The sequence below is a fragment of the Vitis riparia genome, chromosome 15 (assembly GCF_004353265.1).
Source record: "Vitis riparia cultivar Riparia Gloire de Montpellier isolate 1030 chromosome 15, EGFV_Vit.rip_1.0, whole genome shotgun sequence".
Classification (NCBI taxonomy): Eukaryota; Viridiplantae; Streptophyta; class Magnoliopsida; order Vitales; family Vitaceae; genus Vitis; species Vitis riparia.
In genome coordinates, this window is record NC_048445.1 from 2,448,905 (window position 1) to 2,459,941 (window position 11,037).

The 11,037-nt window shown below is 39.2% G+C and overlaps 1 long non-coding RNA gene and 1 pseudogene across 1 annotated transcript; both read left to right on the forward strand.

The window, feature by feature from the left end:
- The first annotated feature begins 2,661 nt into the window (after positions 1-2,661).
- LOC117931512 lies at positions 2,662-4,875 on the forward strand (annotated as a pseudogene).
- Positions 4,876-5,795: 920 nt separating this feature from the next.
- Positions 5,796-8,144, forward strand: LOC117931581. The gene is made up of 2 exons (XR_004654068.1): positions 5,796-5,936; positions 7,396-8,144. It is a non-coding gene; the product is annotated as an uncharacterized LOC117931581 (long non-coding RNA).
- Positions 8,145-11,037: the final 2,893 nt, after the last annotated feature.

Sequence of the window (11,037 nt, forward strand, 5' to 3'; positions counted from 1 at the left end):
AACTAAGGTCTCTTTTAAATATATTTATTGTTTTTTATTTTAAAAAAATAGAAAGTATTAATCATTTTTATAATTTAAAAAATAAAAATTCTTATATGAAGAATGTTGGCTTGTGTTATATCCTTAAAAATTACTTTCAAAAAATTTTAAAATGTGAAATAGTAAAAATATTTTAATGCCTCATTTAAAAAAATAATTAAAATCATTACCTTTTTAATGCAAGCCTATAATAGATACTGTTATTTTTAATTTTCAAATTTTATCTTAAAATAAAATTAAAACAATCTATTTTTATATTTATCAAATGGGACAACTCATATATATATAAATTTTTTTCCTTCCACTAAAGAGAAAAGTTGCAGAATAAATTAAAGATGGACAAAAACGGGAGCTTTATGAGTTCTTTGTTGGTAATGTAGCACAAATTCAAAGATCACTAGGAGACTACTGTTAGCCCCTTATCCTCTTGACCCAATGTTGGAGGAAAGGACCTCCATGGTAGGCCTTGCACTCATGGGAGCCTAAATGGAAAGCAATGATGGTCTAGAGATTTGGGGGTTCAAACTCTGGGAGTTAAAATGAAGAGGTCATGTGCGAGCCAGACACACAATGCGCGCGCACCATGGGCGAGCCAGACATGCACTGCATGCGCATCTGACAAGCACCGCACACGCACCAAGCAGACACCGCGCACACACCAGATAGGCACAATGTGCGCGTCAGGCAGGCACCGCGCTCGCACCAGGCATAGGTGGGCTATGGAGTTGGTGCATATGGAAGGTGAGGTTTATTTTAGAATATAATTTATAATTATTTAAATATTTCATTATGTCTCCTCAAGCATATATGATGTATCCTCCAGACATCTTGAGAATGACCCGTATTACTTTTTAAGAGGAGGATAAGTGACTCAAGGGAGTACCAAGGGAAGACCTTGACCGCACCAAGGAGGCACCATAACATAGCCTTGGGCGTGCCTAGGACACACAGACGACACTCAAGCACACACACATGGGCTTCACGACATGTGTGATGTGCACCCCGTGACCACAAAGACATGGGGTCTGGTGCGACCCACTCCTCCTCGTGCTAGCACAAGGGTGCCTAAGCCTTGTGCAATGAGTCAGCTAGAGAAGCCATGGGCGCAACGCCATGGTTCGATGGGGCACTAGGATGTGCGGCTTACTTGGACCCATGATGCTTACGCATGGCACAGGGGCGCAATGCCCTATGCACCAAGAGGGAACAGCCATGAACGCAATGCCATGGCTCGTTGCTGTTGAGCTTGACTTGACAGTGGAAGCTAGCAACATGCCCAGGACATGGGCACCTCAACATGGCATGGGTTCACACATCAGTGTGGGAAAGGCACAATGAATGCACCAGACACTTGGGCAGCTGGTTGGTGCATGCTACTGGTTCAAAAGGCCTTGATCAGAGACATGTTGGTGGGCACCCGTTCACAAGAGGTATTTTATGGGGAGGAGGCAGCTTGTTAGGGGAACTCATCAGTAGCTTGATGGAAAAGGCTTGAGGGGATGGCAGCTAGCTAATGACAACTAGCTAGTGATCAGGACAACATTCAGCTACAAGGGACTGGCAGATGGTTGTGGTGTTGATGGTTGGTGCGAAGAGACACCTTGGACTGAATGAGTGTCTCCAGCTGGGTGGTTATGCAAGCAGTTATGGGAGGTTGGGGCAGTTGCATAACCACTAGACAGGCTCCTTAGTTTTTAAATTCATTGTAAACTGCAGGCTGAGTCTTTTAAAAGGGTCTCCTACATCTCTGAGACATAGCATGAGAGCATAGAGAATGTTTCTGAATGCTTAAGGGTTCTAAGCATTGTACTTTGACTCAGGTCAGGTGTTAAGACACTTTGGGAAGACAATTTTGTATCTTGTAGAGTTGAATAATACAAGTTGGGAAGGGTGTTCCTGTAATCGTGTGGTTGCCTGTTACTTTGCTTTTTTAAGGGTTGAGAAGAAAGGTTGGCTAAGGAAGGGTCCTTAACACCGCACACTTAGTGAAAAAAATTAGGTTGATATTTAAGGGTGTGACAACTACTAAGTGGGTTAAAATGATCTACAACAATTACAAGGTATGACAATTGTAGTCAAACTTACAAGGTTTGAGATGATGAATGCAAGGATTTCAAAAGGATTAAGATGAGAAAGGGGAATGGGTTGACTAGGTAGCTGAAATGGCACTTGATAAGGATATTTTAGTAATTATGTAAAATATGTGTCCTTTAATATAATTATTAGGCTCATCTACCCTTTTATTGTAATTGTCACTTAAATTTGTTATTAATATTTTAAAAATAAATAATTTTAAGTTTAATATTATATATAGAAGTACTTAAAAATATTTTTAAATTTTAAGAATATATAAATTATATATTTCATCATGCTTGAATAATGGAATCAAGATTGGAAATATACTGTTTTGGAGAAAAGAAAAGTTGGGTGGAAAATGTTCTCTCTTGCATATACCGTTCGATCGACAGAACATTCTTTCAAAAGACAAAAATGAGACGGCTCGGATCAATGGGCTCGACGCGTAAACATACACTTTTAGGAAGATACGTGCGCTGCCCAACAGCCAATCACATTTTTTTCTCTATTAATCACCCGATAATTTGAATTCTCATGAATTATCCAAACACAACTTATCCAGACGTATCTTCCAATTTCCCTTCCATATTTTCCGGTTGGGGCCATAAAATCTCTGCAGATTTTTCCTGACAAGTTTCTCGCCAAAAATGTCCTTTTCCGGATCAACTTCTCCCTGATCCGCAGCTTCTTCTTCCCTAAACCTCACCGGAATCTGACTTCCGATGGCCGTTCTCATCCATTCTCCGGAAGTTTCATCCATTTCCGGCCGCCTCCGCGGCGAGACTTCGGGGAGGATTGTCACCAATCCTAGCCACAGAGCTCTCAAAAGCGTCGCAAATTTGAAGCGCTATGAGAAAGGCGGTGGTAGGGGTAGGGTTAGAATTGGGGTTCGTTCGAGCATCAAGGAGTCGGAGGTTAGGGTTTCCGATTTGGAGCAGAGCGCGGGTCTGTACGGACAGTTCTCAGCTCCAGTGAAGCCAGGATCGTCGAAGCAGAGCAAAGAGGATGAAGAGAAGCAGAATTACTACGTGAATACCGGGTATGCGATTCGGACTCTAAGAGAGGAATTTCCGGAGCTATTCTATAGGAGCTCAGTTTCGATATCTACAGGTTTGAACGCAATTTCTTAATTTTATTATTGTGGACTTTGGATTTATGATCCGTTTGGTTTCCTTAAAAGCAAAGAAATTTGGAATCCTTATATGTTATGTTTTGATTTCTGTTCTAGGTTACTGCGAAAGTATTTACATTTAAATTTTAGCATCTTTGCTTTCCTACATTTTCTCAGCAACCAACCAGATGATTAACCTTGAATTCAGTTAATTCAGTATAGAGAACTTTTGTTCATGATTATTTCCAATTCTTTTAATTCACCATGTTTTTTCTCCTGATTAATTCTAATAGATACTAAATCCTGTGCCTTTTCTCACTGTTTTCATGATCTTTATGCAACTTCTATGTCCAGAAAAAAAAGGGTACAGACTCAAACAATTCCCGTCTCTTTTCTTCATGATTGTTTCCTACATCATTGGTTAAAGATCACTTTCGTTGTCAGACCAAAATCAATCTGCTGAATGCTAAAGCTAAGTCCAAAGTAGGAGTGCCATTGTGAAATTCTCAGTGGGTAACATAAGATTCTTTTGAGTTCGTTAAGCTTCTTCTGATACACACAAAGGATAATGAATTCAGGCGTCTTGTGCTCATTGTGACACATAGTCTAGTTGGGAATCAAATTCATTTTTCTATGGCAGATATGTCTCTTATTTGTTTCCCTATGACACTGCATGATTATATAGAATGATGCCCTTTTCATTCCATGGCATTGGATGCTAATCTGGTATGTTGTATTATTCTTAGGGATGACATTGTTTTCAAAGATCCCCTCAACACTTTTGTGGGTGTCGAGAATTATAAGTCAATCTTCTGGGGCTTCGATTCCATGGAAAGATATTCTTCAAGGCATTATGGGTCGACCTTATCAGTGTTTCACAGCCTGTGGAGAATGTCATAATGGTTCGCTGGACTGTCCATGGCATCCCACGAGTCCTATGGGAGAGTCACAGCAGATTTGATGGCACATCTGAATACAAACTCGATAAGAATGGAAAAATCTTTGAGCACAGAGTTGACAACATCGCCCTCAACTCACACCCCAAGTTTCGTGTCCTGGCCGTGGAGGAACTAATCCAAGCTCTCGGCTGCCTATCAACTCCCAAACCAACCTACTTTGAGATTTTGCCCTCTTCCATCATAGACTTCACGCCACCACCACCGGAACTCACTAGGATGACATTCTGCATGGCTTCAACCCTTGCGGTTTCTGGCGGATATGAAGAAGAAGCAGAAACTCCAAATGAACCATAACGTTTGCTGCTCTTCTTTCCAAATTTTGGTACATATTGTGGTCTGTTGCAGCAAATAATGAGCTTCCAGCACCCAAGTTAGATCCAGATGGTAGGCCTTCTGGCCCGGTCCTAATGGTGAATACCCAAAATCTAATACAAGGTTGGAGTCCTTTTTCCCACAACCCAGTTGACTATAATGCTTAGCTCTCATCTTCAACCTCCCACTTATACTGTATAAGGATAAAGATTGTATACTATGCATACCAGGAGTGAAGTATATAGCTTGGTGTGTTGTTAGAGAGCAATGTTGTGTACTCTGTACTTTGTCAAATATTGTATAGCAGTGGCTGCATGTGTAGAGAGCATATTCCTTGGGCGATTTCTCTTTGTGCAGAAGAATTGCACCTTTGAATCATTTTTAGTTATTTAATTTTTATTTCTATGAAAAAAAAAAAGGTGAAAGGGATTTTAAGTCTTTGGGAACTTCTTAAAGAGGAAAGTAGATTTAATTTTTATTTCTATGAAAAAAAAAAGGTGAAAGGAATTTTAAGTCTTTGGGAACTTCTTAAAGAGGAAAGTAGATTTAATTTTAATAAAAGTATTTTTTAAATATTATATTTTAAAAAAAATCGATGCAACAAATAGTAAAAATTAAAGGCCGTTTCAAACAAACTTGAGTGAAAAATGAAGTTATTTATAATCATAATTATTTAAAATTTATATATTTAAGATTTTTAATTTATGTATTAAAATACTTTTCCTTAGACTTTCGAATTTAAAAGTTTTTGTTTCTATTCTAGACCATAGAACTACCTAGCATGAAATTTTACCAAAAGTTAATATCTTAAATTATTTACAAAGATCACCTAAAATTCCAACTATAAAAATAGATCTATTAAATGAAGAAAAATTTACTAACTTTGTGATGCAACTATCTTACAAATTTTATACGACTAACATCTGCAAGTTTTCGTTATAGGTCCTTAAGCATTAATGTGATATCCCACATCGGATAGAAGGGAAAACTTCTGACGCTATATAAGTATAAACTCTTTATAATCCTGTAAACACATTTTTAAGTCGTGATGACTCATTTTTGTCTAAAACAAATAATATCTACACAGTTGGGAGGTTACAATTAAAGCCTAAACCCCACCCATATGAATAGGATTTGAACCCTTCTAAAGTCATGTTTGAGAAGATTTTTTTTTTTTCAATAATAACTTTTGTGCTTGTTTGAAATTGCTTGGGCTTAGGGCCGTATCTCGACTGAGAAATAAATTTTTTTCGTCTGGGATAAAAGGCTTTCTGGGCCGAGCTAAGGCAGCCCGATCCGCGTGAGCCCAAGATAAGAGGGCTCGACTCTCGGGTCCTGGTCTGGCCCCTTTTTATATTAAGTTACTAATGACCTTTGCTTTGTCTGAATGGCCCACACACGCCCATCTTATCTTCTGGAGTCAGACTCTCTCCCTGGAGGTAAAGGTCTCACTCTCCTCCTCCTTACAATGCCATTTTTTTATGAGTTTGATTTTGCTTTAATGATGTCACTTTTCAGCAATTTTTTTACAAGTGGGGTTGGTTGAGAATCCTGATATTGGAGCTCCATCCATGAATTTTATTGCATAAAAACGATGGATTCGTAGCACTTTGAAAAGTGGTAACAGCATGGCCAAAACCACCCAAAAAAAAGCTTAGAATCTCCCACTGGGTCGTCTCAACTTTGTTCTTAACGCAATATTTCATGTGTTAAAAATATTAAGAATTTCATTTTCCCTAAGGTTCATATCAGCAGTGTTTTACCGATTCAATTTTTCTTCTGTTGCTAAAAACATAAGCAGGCTGCAGGATACAGTTTTAGCAGCTTTTGCAACTTCTATTCTCTTTCATATTCCTATGTTACTTGGTGGGATTAATGACTTGACCTTAATCTCATGGAGTTGATAGAAGTTTTGTGTTGAGGGCCATTTTTGAGGTTTTTTACTTCTGAATATCTTCTTCTTTAAAGTGGTTTTCTGTTTGAGTTGATTGAGATTGTTGGTGAAACAAATAAGTGGCTCACTCCTATTTTGAATCTTGTTGGTTTTGTGGGTGTTGCTCAGGCGGCTCCATGGTTGACCTATTTACAACCTTATCTTTTTTGCTTGGCTCCTAAGAAACTGCAAAAATTACCCTTTGAAAAAAAAAAAACCTTCACTCCTTTGCAGCATATTGACCAAGATGAAGGAAATTTTTGGACTTCCATTTTTGTCGACTTGTTGTGTGGGCCATTTTTTCTAGTTGTGTTAGAAATGAAAATATTAGGGTTTTGTGCATAGAGTGGGAAGAAAATGCAAATTTTGTTCAGGCATTGGTTTTGTGGTAGCCTTTGTGTTTGGATTTTTCAGAAACATTGTTCTGTTTTTTCCTTTACCATTTCAGAGATTTGGCCAGGGCTGATCATGCTAGTTTCAATTCCCTCTTTTGCTGACTAAATGACCCATATCTGTGTGTGTGAATTAGTACAAAGGGAAATAAACTCATAGACTTCTACAATATAAACTTCTTCCACTGGATCACCTGAATCACATTCCAATGAATATACTATCTACCTCATGACAATCCTGCAGTGGCTCGGGATTAAGGACAGTGATTAAGAGTGGTTGAATTAACGGTTGACAGGAAGTGGTCAGTACTGGGGATGACAATGAACTCTTTTCCAGACACCTCTCCTTAAAACTATCCGGGTGCCTATTGCTCTTTCCTGATATGCAGGCCTCAAATAGTTTAAGCTATCTCCTATTCAGCTTATGTGAAAAACTTTCTATTATTGTTTATGATTGGACTTGAATTTGAAGTTCAATGGTATGCCCACTCTTAATCTTTTCATGCCCCTGTCTTTTGCCTTAATTTGTCAAGTAATGGTGATTATGCATATGTTTTTTGTCCCCTGTTGCAGTTTAATCCAAGGAAGGGGGAAAGGTTGAGCAGGCAAAGCCATGGAACCAAGCCGCGATCATATTAAACAGAAGATAGAAAAGATGAGGACAATAAACTATAAGCAAGAAAAACGCATAAATTACTTTGAAAAAAGTGCTTACCGCATTACAAGTTTCTACTTCATCTTTCAAGGAATGATCTTCATTTCCATCTCCAAACGTTCATCATCCCTCCCTTGTTACCACTGGTGGATCCCTTTCACTCTGTCCCTCCTCTCCTCTACCATCTATGGTCTCACATTCTTCTCCACCCTCACCAATTGCATCCAAACCTTATATCACCTCGACTTGAACAGGCTGGAACTTGAGTTGATGATACAACAACTGCACATGGGGGAGCAGCAAGGTAATCAGATGACCCAAGATCAGTTGAAGCCTGATAAAGTTCAGTGGTTGCGACGCTATGCGCTTGTTTACCTAGTAGTTCTAGTCATGCTTGCCTTTGCAGGCATAATGCTATATGCATGTCACTCCTTTCTCTGCAACAAGTAATGGCAATTCCCAGCAGTAATATTCAGCTTTGATGAATAAAGAAGAATCCCGTTTGTTGTTTGGTTGTTTTAAGTATAGAGTTTGTGTAAATCATCTGCACCTGGGCTCTGATACATTGCCTTATTGTTAATATTGGTAGATCCTTGTGAGTTATACTAGTGAATGTGAGCATGTACTATGAATAAAGTTAGTCTCATGTTGTGATTTTGTGGTTTCCCGTTGGTTTGTAGTTTTGGGAAGGTATTTGTGTTTATGGTAGTCACTTGCTTTCATGGTGGGGACTTTTGATGCTTCAATGATAAATTATTGTTTGGTTCTAAAGTTTAAGTCATTAGAGAATGTATCTATTAGGGTTTTCGGTAAGATGGTCAAAGACCAATCCAAGAATTGGTATTGGAGTCAAAGTCACAGGTCTGAGCCGCAATAGCCTCATGTCAAGGGTCACCCACATTAAACCTTGATTGATTTTTGGATGAGATGATTCAAAACTTAGAGGAATGTATGGATTTTGATTCAATTCTTAGAAAATGGGGCAAAGTAAAGTGGTTGAAATCTAAAACAAACAATCAAGTTAGTTAGATGTGCCATTGAAAGTAATTTTACCATATGTTTCACTCATATTTGTGGTCTTGGTGTATGAAAGGCCATGTGATAATCCTACCTATTGTTGGAAAGTGTTCCAAATTTTAATTAGTATAAATTCCTTTTTGTAAAAAATATTTATAAAATATATATTATTGTAATATTAAATTTTCTTATAAAATAAGAAAAGTTGTGATGTCTCACATCGGATAGGGGAGAATGTTCCTGACGCTATATATATGTAGAGACTCCTCTTAACCAAGTAGACGTGTTTTAAAGCCGTGAGGGCCCTCTTGGGCCCAAAGTTGTGATGTCCCACATCGGACTGAAGCCTTATCTGAAGAATAAGATATCAATTCTGAAGCTTAGTGTTTATTCAGAGGTGGTAGACAGAGCCCTTATTGCAGAGAATAATAATGAAGAGTTTCACCAGTATAGGAAACAACAAAGGAAGAGGAATAGAAATGATGGTGTTCATGGTAACCAAGCACAGAAAAGGTCTGCTCCAAGTAGAAATCAGAATAAAGGAAAAACGGCACAAAATTTAAATGAGATTTGTCCTACTTATGACAAGAAGCATGGGAGTAGGCCATGCTATAGAGAGACAAGAGTTTGCTTTGGTTGTGGAAAACAGGGACATATGGTTCGGGATTGTCCAGAGAGTAGGAAGTTTGTATTTGGGAAGCCTAAGGAGGAGAATAAAAAGGATAGACAGAAGCCCAGGGCTCAAGGGCGGGTATATGCTATGACTCATAGAGATGCTCAGGCTACGTCTGATGTAATGACATGTACTCTTCGAATTCACACCTTATTTGTTAGAGCCTTAATTGATCCTGGATCAACGCACTCTTTTGTTTCCGTATCTTTTGCTGGTTTGTTGGGTATGCCGATTGATAATATGGACTTTGATTTATTTGTTGCTACTCTTTTGGGAGATTCTGTTGTGGTTAATAAAATAATTAGAGATTGTTGTGTGATGATTGGGTATAGAGAGATGACAGTTGACTTAGTACTTCTAGACCTTCAAGATTTTGATGTGATTTTGGGGATGGATTGGTTAGCTTCTTATCATGCATCTGTTGATTGTTTTGGGAAAAGAGTGACTTTTAGCATTCATGGTCAGCCTGATTTTAGTTTTGAGGGGAAGCATGTGGACAAACCACTGCGTGTGATCTCAGCCTTGCGAGCTAGTTCTTTGCTCAGGAGAGGATGTTAAGTTTTTTAGCTTATGTTGTGAATGAGGAAAATGATTTAAAGTTGGAAGACATACCCATTGTAAGGACTATCCTGATGTTTTTCCAGAGGATCTACCTGGCTTGCCACCAAGAGGGAGGTGGAATTCACCATTGATTTGGCACCAGGGACAGCTCCTATCTCTAAGGCCCCTTATAGGATAGCACCTATGGAGCTTAAGGAGTTGAAGATTCAACTTCAGGAGTTGTTAGATAAGGGCTTCATTAAGCCTAGTGTTTCACCTTGGGGAGCTCCTATTTTATTTGTAAAGAAATTTGTAATGGCTCGCATCCAACCGTGTAGATTTTGTCCGCTTTGGGCCCAAGGGGGCCCTCACGACTTTAAAACACATCTACTTGGTTAAGATGAGCATCTACATATATATAGCGCCAGGAACATTCTCCCCTATCCGATGTGGGACATCACAAACACCCACATGCAGACACAACATCCTCGTTGTGTCCCATAGGATTGCGGCGGCTAAACAAACAAACACCCCATACGGGGCCAAACAAACCCCCACACGGGGGTTGGGGATCGGCTTTGATACCATTTGCAATGGCTCGCACCCAACTGTATAGATATTGTCCGCTTTGAGCCCAAGGAGGCCCTCACGGCTTTAAATGCGTCTAGTTGGTTAAGATGAGCCTCTACATATATATAGCGTCAGGAACATTCTCCCCTATCCGATGTGGGGCATCACCTTGTGTCTACTTGTGATGTCCCACATCAGATAGGGAGAATGTTCCTGACGCTATATATATGTAGAGGCTCATCTTAACCAACTAGACGCATTTTAAAGTCGTGAGGACCTCCTTGGGCTCAAAAGCGGACAATATCTACACGGTTGGGTGCGAGCCATTGCAAATGGTATCAAAGTCGATCCCCAACCCCGGTGTGAGGGTTTGTTTGGCCCGCAATCCATGAGACACAACGTCCTTGGGGGGGTATTTGTGATATCCCACATCGAATAGGGGAGAATGTTCTTGGCGCTATATATGTAGAGACTCTTCTTAACCAAGTAGACGCGTTTTAAAGCCGTGAGGGCCCCCTTGGGCCAAAAGCGGACAATATCTACACGGTTGGGTGCAAACCATTACAAAAGTTATTAGGAATATCTTTATAAATATTTTAGATATGAGGGGAAAAATTTAGGAGATAGAGACAAACTCATAAAGACTATCCAAAACGAATAGAAATGTGAAGAAGAATATGACACGCCCAATAAAATGAGGGGTGTGTTTAGGATGGGGAGACATGAAATGTTTCAAAAACCTAATGATTGTATATGGTTC